Source organism: Pongo pygmaeus, chromosome 19, assembly GCF_028885625.2.
Source record: "Pongo pygmaeus isolate AG05252 chromosome 19, NHGRI_mPonPyg2-v2.0_pri, whole genome shotgun sequence".
NCBI classification, from domain to species: Eukaryota; Metazoa; Chordata; class Mammalia; order Primates; family Hominidae; genus Pongo; species Pongo pygmaeus.
Window position 1 is genome coordinate 6,818,675 of NC_072392.2, and position 10,302 is coordinate 6,828,976.

At 41.6% G+C, this 10,302-nt stretch overlaps 1 long non-coding RNA gene across 1 annotated transcript; it reads left to right on the forward strand.

The window, feature by feature from the left end:
- Nucleotides 1-846: 846 nt before the first annotated feature.
- LOC134738682 (uncharacterized) lies at nucleotides 847-4,393 on the forward strand. The gene is made up of 2 exons (XR_010124603.1): nucleotides 847-1,747; nucleotides 3,430-4,393. It is a non-coding gene; the product is annotated as an uncharacterized LOC134738682 (long non-coding RNA).
- Nucleotides 4,394-10,302: the final 5,909 nt, after the last annotated feature.

Here is a 10,302-nt window from a genome sequence, read left to right on the forward strand (position 1 = left end):
GCTCTGCCTATGGAGTATAGCCATTCTTTTATTCCTTCACTTTCTTAATAAACTTGCTTTCACTTTAAAAAAATAAAATGTAGGGTCGGGCGCAGTGGCTCACGCCTGTAATCTCAGCACTTTGGGAAGCCAAGGCGGGTGGATCACGAGGTCAGGAGGTGGAGGTTGCAGTGAGCCGAGATCGTGCTATTGCACTCCAGCCTGGGCAACAGAGTGAGACTCCGTCTCAAAAATAAATAAATAAAATAGGCTGGGCGCGGTGGTTCACGCCTGTAACCCCAGCACTTTGGGGACCGAGGCGGGCGGATCACGAGGTCAAGAGATTGAGACCATTCTGGCCAACATGGCGAAACCCCATCTCTACTAAAAATACAAAAATTAGCTGGGGCTGGTGGCAGGCGCCTGTAATCCCAGCTACTCAGGAGGCTGAGGCAGGAGAATTGCTTGAACCTGGGAGGCGGAGGTTGCAGTGAGCCGAGATCACGCCACTGCACTCCAGCCTGGGCAACAGAGCAAGACTCCCTCTCAAAAAAATTAATTAAATAAATAAATAAATAAATAAATTGTCCCTTCTTATCCTATCTCTTTGCAGGTATTTTTGTTATCCAAAGATTCAGAATAAATATCCCTTATTTCTAATTGTTTCATTGACTTCCCCTTTTATTGAGTAACAGCACCTGATTTTTTTTTTTTTTTTTTTTTTGAGACGGAGTCTCACTGATGCCCAGGCTGGAGTGCAGTGGCGTGATCTCGGCTCACTGCAACCTCTGCCTCCTGGGTTCACGCCATTCTCCTGCCTCAGCCTCCTGGGTAGCTGGGGACTACAGGTGCCCACCACCACGCCCGGCTAATTTTTTGTATTATTAGTAGAGATGGGGTTTCACCGTGTTAGCCAGGATGGTCTCGATCTCCTGACCTCGTAATCCATCCTCCTTGGCCTCCCAAAGTGTTGGGATTACAGGCGTGAGCCACCGCACCCGGCCAGCACCTGATTTTTAAAATGGCTTGTTGTAAAATGCATCATACAAATAGAAGGATGGATAAAATTTGCTCAATTGAAATATTTAAAAGTAATGGCAAAAGCCGCAATTACTTTTGCACCAACCTAATATTATAATAATAAGGTAAATAATCATCCACCCAGTTTAGGGTATAAAACATAACCAGTCCTTTAGAAGCCTCTGCTTATCCCTCCCCAATTGTGGTCTCTTCTCCACCCGCAGTGATAACCACGGTGATGACTTATGTTAATCATTCTCCTGTTTCCTTTACAGTTTTCCACCAATATATACATCCCTAAACAACATGACTTAGTTTTGAAATAATGAACAGCAAGCACCAATCTAGAATAAGGAAAGGGTGATGTTACCACTGTTTGAGGAAGGCTCAAGAGGAGAAGATAAACTGAACAGCCTCTCGGTCATTGTCTGGCTTCAGCTTCCCTAAGCATTTATAAGAGCTTTTTATGGGAAAATCATTGAGTAAGATGATGAGTAACACTGGGAATCATTGGGCTCAGCACAGGTGAGACATACGGTAACACTGGAGAATGGGCCGGGTTTTAGATGTTTGGCCGGGATATAGTCAGAGGGAGATGGCTATTGTGTATATTCTGCTTATCACGAATTTCCCTCCACTTCCCAGAAGAGGTCAAGGCAGAACATTTCTAGATGACACCCATCGTAGATCAAACATCAGAGCACTGGAGGAATGAGCAGGAACTTTATCAGCATGTGGTCAAAATAAAGTAAGTACAAAGGAAAAATCTGGGCCAGACTCTGGGTATTGAGTCCTTGATTTAAAAGTTAGCATGATGGCAGTGGGGACGGTGGTGATGGAAGCCCTCAGTGTGTCTCTCCCTGGAGTCCTGGTGTCCCACTTCTTCAGGCTGGACTTGTTTCCTTCTGCACCTAGTGCATAACTGTCATTCTGGACTCTCCCATCACCCTTACCCTAGAGTCCCTTCACCACTCTCCTGTGTTAGATTCCTACCTGTTGTGTCCATATGTTCTTTCTCGGCTTGTCCTCTCATTCAAGAAGCACAGCCTCCAGTAGCCCCTTAAGAAAGAATGCATGGGAAGTAAATCTTGCATACCTGAAAATGCCCTTATTTTACACTCATGTTTGATTGATAATTTAGCTGGGTGCAGAATTCTAGGCTGAGAATAGTTTTTCTTAAGAATTTTGAAAAGCATTGCTCTGGTGTCTCTTGCCTCTACCATTGCTTATTGAAGCCGGCAAAGCCAAAGCTGATTCCCGATCCTTTATATTTGATCTTCGTATGTACCCTCTCCCTTGCTCTCTAAGCTTTTAAGATCTCTGGGACTTTGTTCTGAAACTCCATGATAATGTGCCTTGACAGGTCTTTTTTCATCCATTTCTCTGGGCACTTGAAGAACCCTTTCAATCTGGAGACTCACGTCCTTCATAAGTTTTGAGTAAACTTTTCTGTATGGTTTTATTGATGACTGCCTCTCCTACATATTATTTTTCTCTCTTGAACACCAATTATTCAGATATTGAACATGCCAGTCTTTTTTTTTTTTTTTTGAGACGGAGTCTTGCTCTGTCGCCCAGGCTGGAGTGCAGTGGTGCGATCTCGGTTCACTTCCAGCTCCGCCTCCTGGGTTCACGCCATTCTCCTGCCTCAGCCTCCTGAGTAGCTGGGACTACAGGTGCCCGCCACTATGCCTGGCTAATTTTTTTGTATTTTTAGTAGAGACAGGGTTTCACCGTGTTAGCCAGGATGGTCTCGATCTCCTGACCTCGTGATCCACCTGCCTCGGCCTCCCAAAGTGCTGCGACTACAGGCGTGAGTCACTGCGCCCGGCCTGAACACGTCAGTCTTAATCTCTAATCTTCTTTATCTTTGCTCTCCTATTGTTCATCTCTGTGTCTTCTTGGGCGATTTCCTCAAGTTTATCTTCCAACTCTTCTGTTACATTTTTCAGGTCTACTCTCTTGCTTTAATTTTTAAGGGCCCTTTTTTCTTCTCTTAAAATTATCATGATCTTATTCTGTTCTTATAACATGGGTGCAATCTATTCTGTACCTTTCTAAGTAAACTAATAGTAGACTTTTAAAGTTTTTGTATCCTTGTTTATTCAATGGGGTTGTTTTGTTTTTCTTTACTTTTGTTTTGGGCTTTATAGTCAATGTCTGAAGCAGCATCTGATTCTTCTTTGAAGAACTGCTGCCTCCCATATTCTCAATCCATGTGAGTGAATGCATCATTTGCTAATTCTTTCAACTTAAGTAATAAACTTGCTTTAGTTTGGATGTTTGTCTCCTTCCAATCCCATGTTGAAATTTTATCCCTAATGTTAAAGGTGGGGCCCAATGGGAGGTATGTGAGTCGTGGGGGTGGGTCCCTCATCAATAAATTAGTGCCTTCCCTCAAGGGTAAGTTCTTCCTCTATTCACTATCAGGAGAACTGATTGTTAAAAAGAGCCTGGCACCGCCTCCACACCTTGCTTCCTCTCTCGCCATGTGATCTCCACACACGCTGGCTCCCCTTCACCTTCCACCATTAGTAGAAGCAGCCTGAGGCCCTCACCTGATGCAGATGCCAGTGCCATGCTTCTTGTAAAGCTGAAGAACCATGAGCCAAATCAGCCTCTTTTCTTTAGAAATTACCCAGCCTCGGGTGTTCCTTTATAGCAACGCTAAATGGACTAAGACAATAATTAACCTGCCTGAGCTTCAGTTTCTTCATCCATAAAATGAGGATGGACATAGAATCTGTTTCACTAGGATTGCCAAGAGAATTTAGTGAAATAATAAAGAGGACACAGATTATGTGTTCTTTTCTGGTTTAGGAAGATTAAATTGCTCAAAGTTACACATCAAATCATGGGACTCAGACTCATAATCTGACACATGGTCAATACTCAATAAATTTCAGCTATCATTATTATGACATAGTTCAAATGGGACTCACACCTCCTCTCAGTTAAAGAGAAGAGTACATGAGCCAGACCTGGCCAATGAGATTCAGCCCTAGGATTGTTGCTAGAATGATTTGAAAGGAAATTCTCTTGTCCTGTTAGGTTATTAAGTTGGTAAAGCATAATCCCAGAGCTGCTGGTAGCTCTCTTTAACAATGCTTTTAGAGGGTCTATCTGAAAGTAAAGCCAAACCAAGAGATGGAAACAGATTACTGATGATGAGGCTGGATGCAGCCTTACCTGAAGGCATTGTGGCCCTGGACTTTCCAGTATTATGAATCAACATCTTCCTTTTCTTTCTCTTAAGCCATTTTTAGTTGAGTTTTCATTACTTGCAACAGAAAGAATCCCTTGTAATACAAAAAAATACTGTTTTGAAACTATTTATTTCACTGAATGTAACATTATCATATGTTCATGTTATTAAAAGTATTCTTCAACATTATTTTGTGTCTGGTATTTTAATATTTTATGAAGTCCATATTAGTAGACAGATACATTGTTATTAATTTTTCAATATTATAAATAACACTGAAATGAATACCCTCATAGCTAAATTTTTGTGAATATCATGATTGCTTCCTGAAAATAAATTCCTAGAAGTGGAACTTCTGGGTTAAAAGTTGCATGGAATATTAAGAGTTTTGTTATATATAGTAAAATTGACTCCTTGAAAGGTGGTACAAATTTGGTTTCATACCAGAAACATATAAGAATGTCTATTTTCTCCATCCATTGCCTATAGTTGGCAGTATTTCTCTTAAAATCTCTGCCAAGTTAGTAACCTCTGCACAAAAATGGTACCTCATTTTACTTCATATTTATGTATTGAGTTATCTACCATGCACAGATTTTTCATTAATTTGTGCTACATTCAGTTGGTTACTATTTTATTTAGGAATCCTGCATCTATATTCTGAAATCGGTTCTTCTGGTAGTCTATGTGCTCAGGCTTTTTTCTAGTTTTATACAATAAATTTTAAACATAGAGGTTTGAAGATGGAAAACCTGGGTTCGAGTCTGTATTCCACAATACGATGTGGAACCTTGGGCCATTTAATCTTCCTAACCCTGAAGAAGAGTAATGCAATGGCAAGTGAGCCACTAAACCCCCCCAGAACCTGGAAAGGCTCAGCCCTGGGAGGTTCAACGTGGAAAGGTGAGCCATAGAGCCAAAATCAAGGGGGTGCCTAACAGTGTGTCATCGAGGATCAACCACCAAATCCCCTCCTACCCCACACACGCAGGTGAAAAACTGTTGTGTATACTCACTGTGATTGTGGTTACATGAATCTATACATGTGTGAAAATGTGTAGAACTGTATACCAAAAAGCTAATTTTACTGTATGATAATTTTAAAATAAAAAAATTTGAAGGCCAGGCACAGTGGCTCACGCCTGTAATCCCAGCACTTTGGGAGGCCAAGGCGGGTGGATCACGAGGTCAGGAGATCGAGACCATCCTGGCCAACACGGTGAAACCCCGTCTCTACTAAAAATACAAAAAATTAGCCGGGCGTGGTGGCAGGCGCCTGTAGTCCCAGCTACCTGGGAGGCTGAGGCAGGAGAATGGCATGAACCCGGGAGGCGGAGCTTGCAGTGAGCTGAGATTGCGCCACTGCACTCCAGCGTGAGACTCCAGCTAAAAAAAAAAAAAAAAAATTTAAGAGACATAAAAGGATATCAAAGGAGGGCTAGGGAACTGTTAGATTTTAATAGAGACAAGAGACCAAATGCAATATGTGGCCCTGGATTTGAACCTGGATTCAAGGCACCTAATGTTATTGATTGATCAATTGATTGATCGATTGATACAGAGTCGCTCTGTCGCCCAGGATGGAGTGCAAATGGCGCACTCACTGCTCACTGCAAGCTCCACCTCCCGGGTTCAAGCGATTCTCCTGCCTCAGCCTCACAAGTAGCTGGGACTACAGGTGCATGCCACCACGACTGGCTAATTTTCGTATTTTTAGTACAGATGGGGTTTCGCCATGTTGACCAGGCTGGATGCGAACTCCTGGCCCTCAAGTGATCCACCTGCCTGGGCCTCCCAAAGGGCTGGGATCACAGGTGTGAGCCACCACACCCGGCCCAAAGTAACTAATTTTAAAAAGACATTTTAAAACATAAGTGAAAATATAAATGCATAATAACTATTAAATGATATCATGGTATTATATATTATGATATGATAAATGATATGGTAGTTATATATGAAGGCTATGTATTTTTAAAGTCCTTATCAGTTAGAGACACATACTAAAATATTCAAAGGTAAAATGACATGATGTCTGGGATTTGCTTTTAAATACTCCAGAATATATATAGAGAGAGAGAGTAAATATATGGTGTGTAACAGAATAAGAGTGGGATTTTTTTCTCTTTGTTTACTGCTGTGTCTTCAATTTCTACAAGTTTGGGGGTATGTGGTAGATACTTAGCAAATATTAGTTGAATGAACACCTCTTATTGCCTGTCTCACAAACTGTGACTGTACATACCTCTACTGATGTCTCTGTCTCTTAGCTCGACTATCACTCCTGACTGCTCCCATGTACAGTACTGCAACTGTGCATTGATGAATCCATGTCTAAAATCCTGCTCAGATAGAAAGAAAACTCTTTGCTGGTAAAGTTCAATAAGCAGAGTCATCACGAGTTTTCCATTTTCTTTTATAGTTTTCACTGTACATATGAGCCCATGGTAATCTGGCCCCTGACTAACTTTCCAATTACACACTCCCACTGTCTCCTTCCATGAAATCTACATCCAAGTCCCACAAAAAACTTACTGTCCATCACAAGCACCTTGATATATTAAATTTCTCTGCCTTTGTACCTGGAGTTCCCTCTGTTTAGGATGCGATTTTCTCTTCATACATCTAGTAGTGAGTTCTGTTCATTCTTCAAAATTCAGTCCAGGAGTGAAATCAGTAACATGGCAGAATAGGATGTTCCAGCTCTCATCCCCCCATAGAAACACCAGTTAAGGCAAGCAGTGACAGATGAGAATCATTATGGGAGGCCTGGAGTCTGGCTGAGGTTCCGGCACCCCGCTGGAGCAAATCAACCCAAGAGTGGAAGCATCGAAAAGGGTAAGAAGTGCAGTTCCACTTTCCCTGCATCAGCCCTCCCCCAAGGAGGCACAGCTTGTGCTGACAGAAGCTCCTTTGGCCTTCAATCTCTCCACAGGGGAAGGTAAAAGCATAGCCAACACCTGGCTTCCCCAGACTTGAATAACATTGCCCAGGAGGCTCACTTCTGTCTCCCTGCCCAGAATACAGATGATCAGCATGAAGAACATTGAATACAGAATACAGATGATCAGCATGACTGATCATCTAGGAACAGGGAGAAGGGAATGGACTGCACAGCAACCAGCATGTGGTTTCAACAACCAACCACAGATTCTGCCACCTAGCTCACAGACTCCAGCAGGAGACTTGCCCACAAATCCCACCAGATGACTCACGTGACGACCCTCCACCCAACGAGTCTATGCAAACTGCATGCCCCACCCCATCATGAATGGGGCCCAACACACCACTCTGCATGGCCCACATTAACTGTTGCAGAGACAACATGAACATTAACAACAGGCATGGATCTTAGCAGCTGGCTCAACTCTGCTGGACTTATGGGAAAACATCAAGCAAACTAATATACATATTATAGGAATCCCAAAAGGACCAGAGAAAGAGAAAGGAAAAGAAAGCTTATTTTAAAATATAATGACAGAAAACTTTCCAAATCTGTAAAGAGAAAAAAAAAAAAACTCAGATCCATTAAGCCCAAAGAATTCCATATACATTGAGAATAAAGAGGTCTTCACCAAGACACATTATAATCAAATAGTCAAAAATCAAAGACAAAGAGAGAATTTTTTTCCTTTTGTTTTATTTTATTTATTTTTTATCTCCTCAAATTCCTTTCACCAGAGAATTTTTAAAGCAGCAAAAGAAAAACAACTCAACACATACAAAGAAACCTCCATAAGATTATCAGTGGGTTTCTCACCAAAAACCCTGCAGACCAAGATAGAGTGGAATGATATACTCAAAGTACTAGAAAAAAAAAAACTGCCAACCAAAAACATACCCAGCAAAGCCATCTTTCAAAAAGGAAAGAAAGATAAAGACCTTCCCAGACAAACCAACACTGAGGAAGTTCATCACCCCTGGACTTGTCTTACAAGAAATATGAAAGGGAGACCTTCAAGTTGAAATGAAAGGAACATGTATCAGCAACATGAAAACATATACTCACTGATAAAGGTAAGTATATAGTCAAACTCATATACTGTGTCCATGCGTTCTCATGTGAACAATGAGAACACATGGACACAGGAAGGGGAACATCACACTCTGGGGACTGTTGTGGGGTGGGGGAAGGGGGGAGGGATAGCATTAGGAGATATACCTAATGCTAAATGGTGAGTTAATGGGTGCAACCCACCAGCGTGGCACATGTATACATATGTAACTAACCTGCACATTGTGCACATGTACCCTAAAACTTAAAGTACAATAATAATAATAAATAAATAAATAAATGGGATTATATCAAACTAAAAAGTTTCTACACAGCAAAGAAAACAATCAACAAAATGAAAAGTCAACCACAGAATGGGAGAAAACATTTGCATACCATGTATCTGATAAGGGGTTAATATTCCACATGTATAAGGAACTCATACAACTCAACAACAACAACAAAAAAAAACCTGATTTTTAAAGTGGGCAAAATACCTGAATAAACATTTTTCCAAAGGAGACATACAAATGCCCAACAGGTATATAAAAAGGTGTTGAACATCAGTCATCATCAAGGAAATGCAAATCAAAATCACAATGAGACATAATCTCACACCTGTTAGCATAAGTATTATCAAAAATTCAAAAATAACAAAGGTCGGCCAGGTGCGGTGGCTCACGCCTGTAATCCCAGCACTTTGGGAGGATGAGGTGGGCAGATTACCTGAGGTCAGGAGTTCAAGACCAGCCGGGCCAACATGGTGAAACCCCGTCTCTAGTAAAAACACAAAAATTAGCTGGGCATGGTGGCAGGTGCCTGTAGTCCCAGCTACTCAGGAAGCTGAGGCAGAAGAATCGCTTGAACCCAGGAGGCAGAGGTTGCAGTGAGCCGAGATCATGCCATTTTACTCCAGCCTGGGCAACAGAGTAAGACTCTGTCTCAAAAAAAAAAAAAAAAAACAAAAACAAGGGATGCAGGGAGGGGAAAATGAGGAGGTGATAATTACAGGGTACAAAGCTTCAATTATGCAAGATAAATAAGTTCTGGAAATCTACTATATGGCACACCGCCTGTAGCTAACGATGCTGTATTTTGTACTTAAAATTGCTAAAAGAGTAGATTTTATGGTAAGTGTTCTTGCCAAAAAAAAAAGAGCCACACATCATCATCATCATCATCATCATCAATATCACAGAAGGCGACAGGTGGAAACTTTGGGAGATGACGATGGGTTTGATGGTAGTGTTGGTTTCACAGGCATATATTTAACTGCAAATTCATTGATATGTGATAATTAAATAGGAATAGCTTTTCATATCAATCATACCTCAATAAAAGTGGTTTAAAGACTTCAGTACTAACTTCTCATTGAAAACTCCCCTGACCCTTCCAATCTCTGTGCTCCTAGGCTTCAGTCAGGATTCTTTTTTTTTTTTTTTTTTTTTTTTTTTTGAGATAGAGTTTTTCTCTTGTTGCTCGCCCAGGCTGGAATGCAATGGAGCAATCTCAGCTCACCACAACCTCCGCCTCCCAGGTTCAAGTGATTCTCCTGCCTCAGCCTCCCGAGTAGCTGGGATTACAGGCACCCCCACCACCATACCCGGCTAATTTTGTATTTTTAGTACAGACGGGGTTTCTCCATGTTGGTCAGACTGGTCTCAAACTCCCAACCTCAGGTGATCCACCCGCCTCGGCCTCCCAAAGTGCTGGGATTACAGGCATGAGCCACCGCACCCAGCCATGCCAGTCAGGATTCTTACACATTTTATTTGTGTTTTCACTGCAAGGCTTATTTTCCCAGTAGACAGTGGGTCATAATAATAATAGTTATTATCATACACTAAACCAGTGCTTACTAGTTACTATTCCGATCATTTCACTTGTATTGACCTTTAATTTTTGCAAAAATCATTCAGGGTAGGTACTTTTTTTCACAATTTACAAATGAAGCAACTGAGGCACAAAGGAGATGAAATAACTTTCCCAAGATGACACATCTAGTAATAACAGAGACAGAATTGCAAACACAGGTGGTCTGGATTCGTGGTCTCTACTCTCAACAACTACTCTACACACAACAGCTTCTCCACACAAAGTGCCG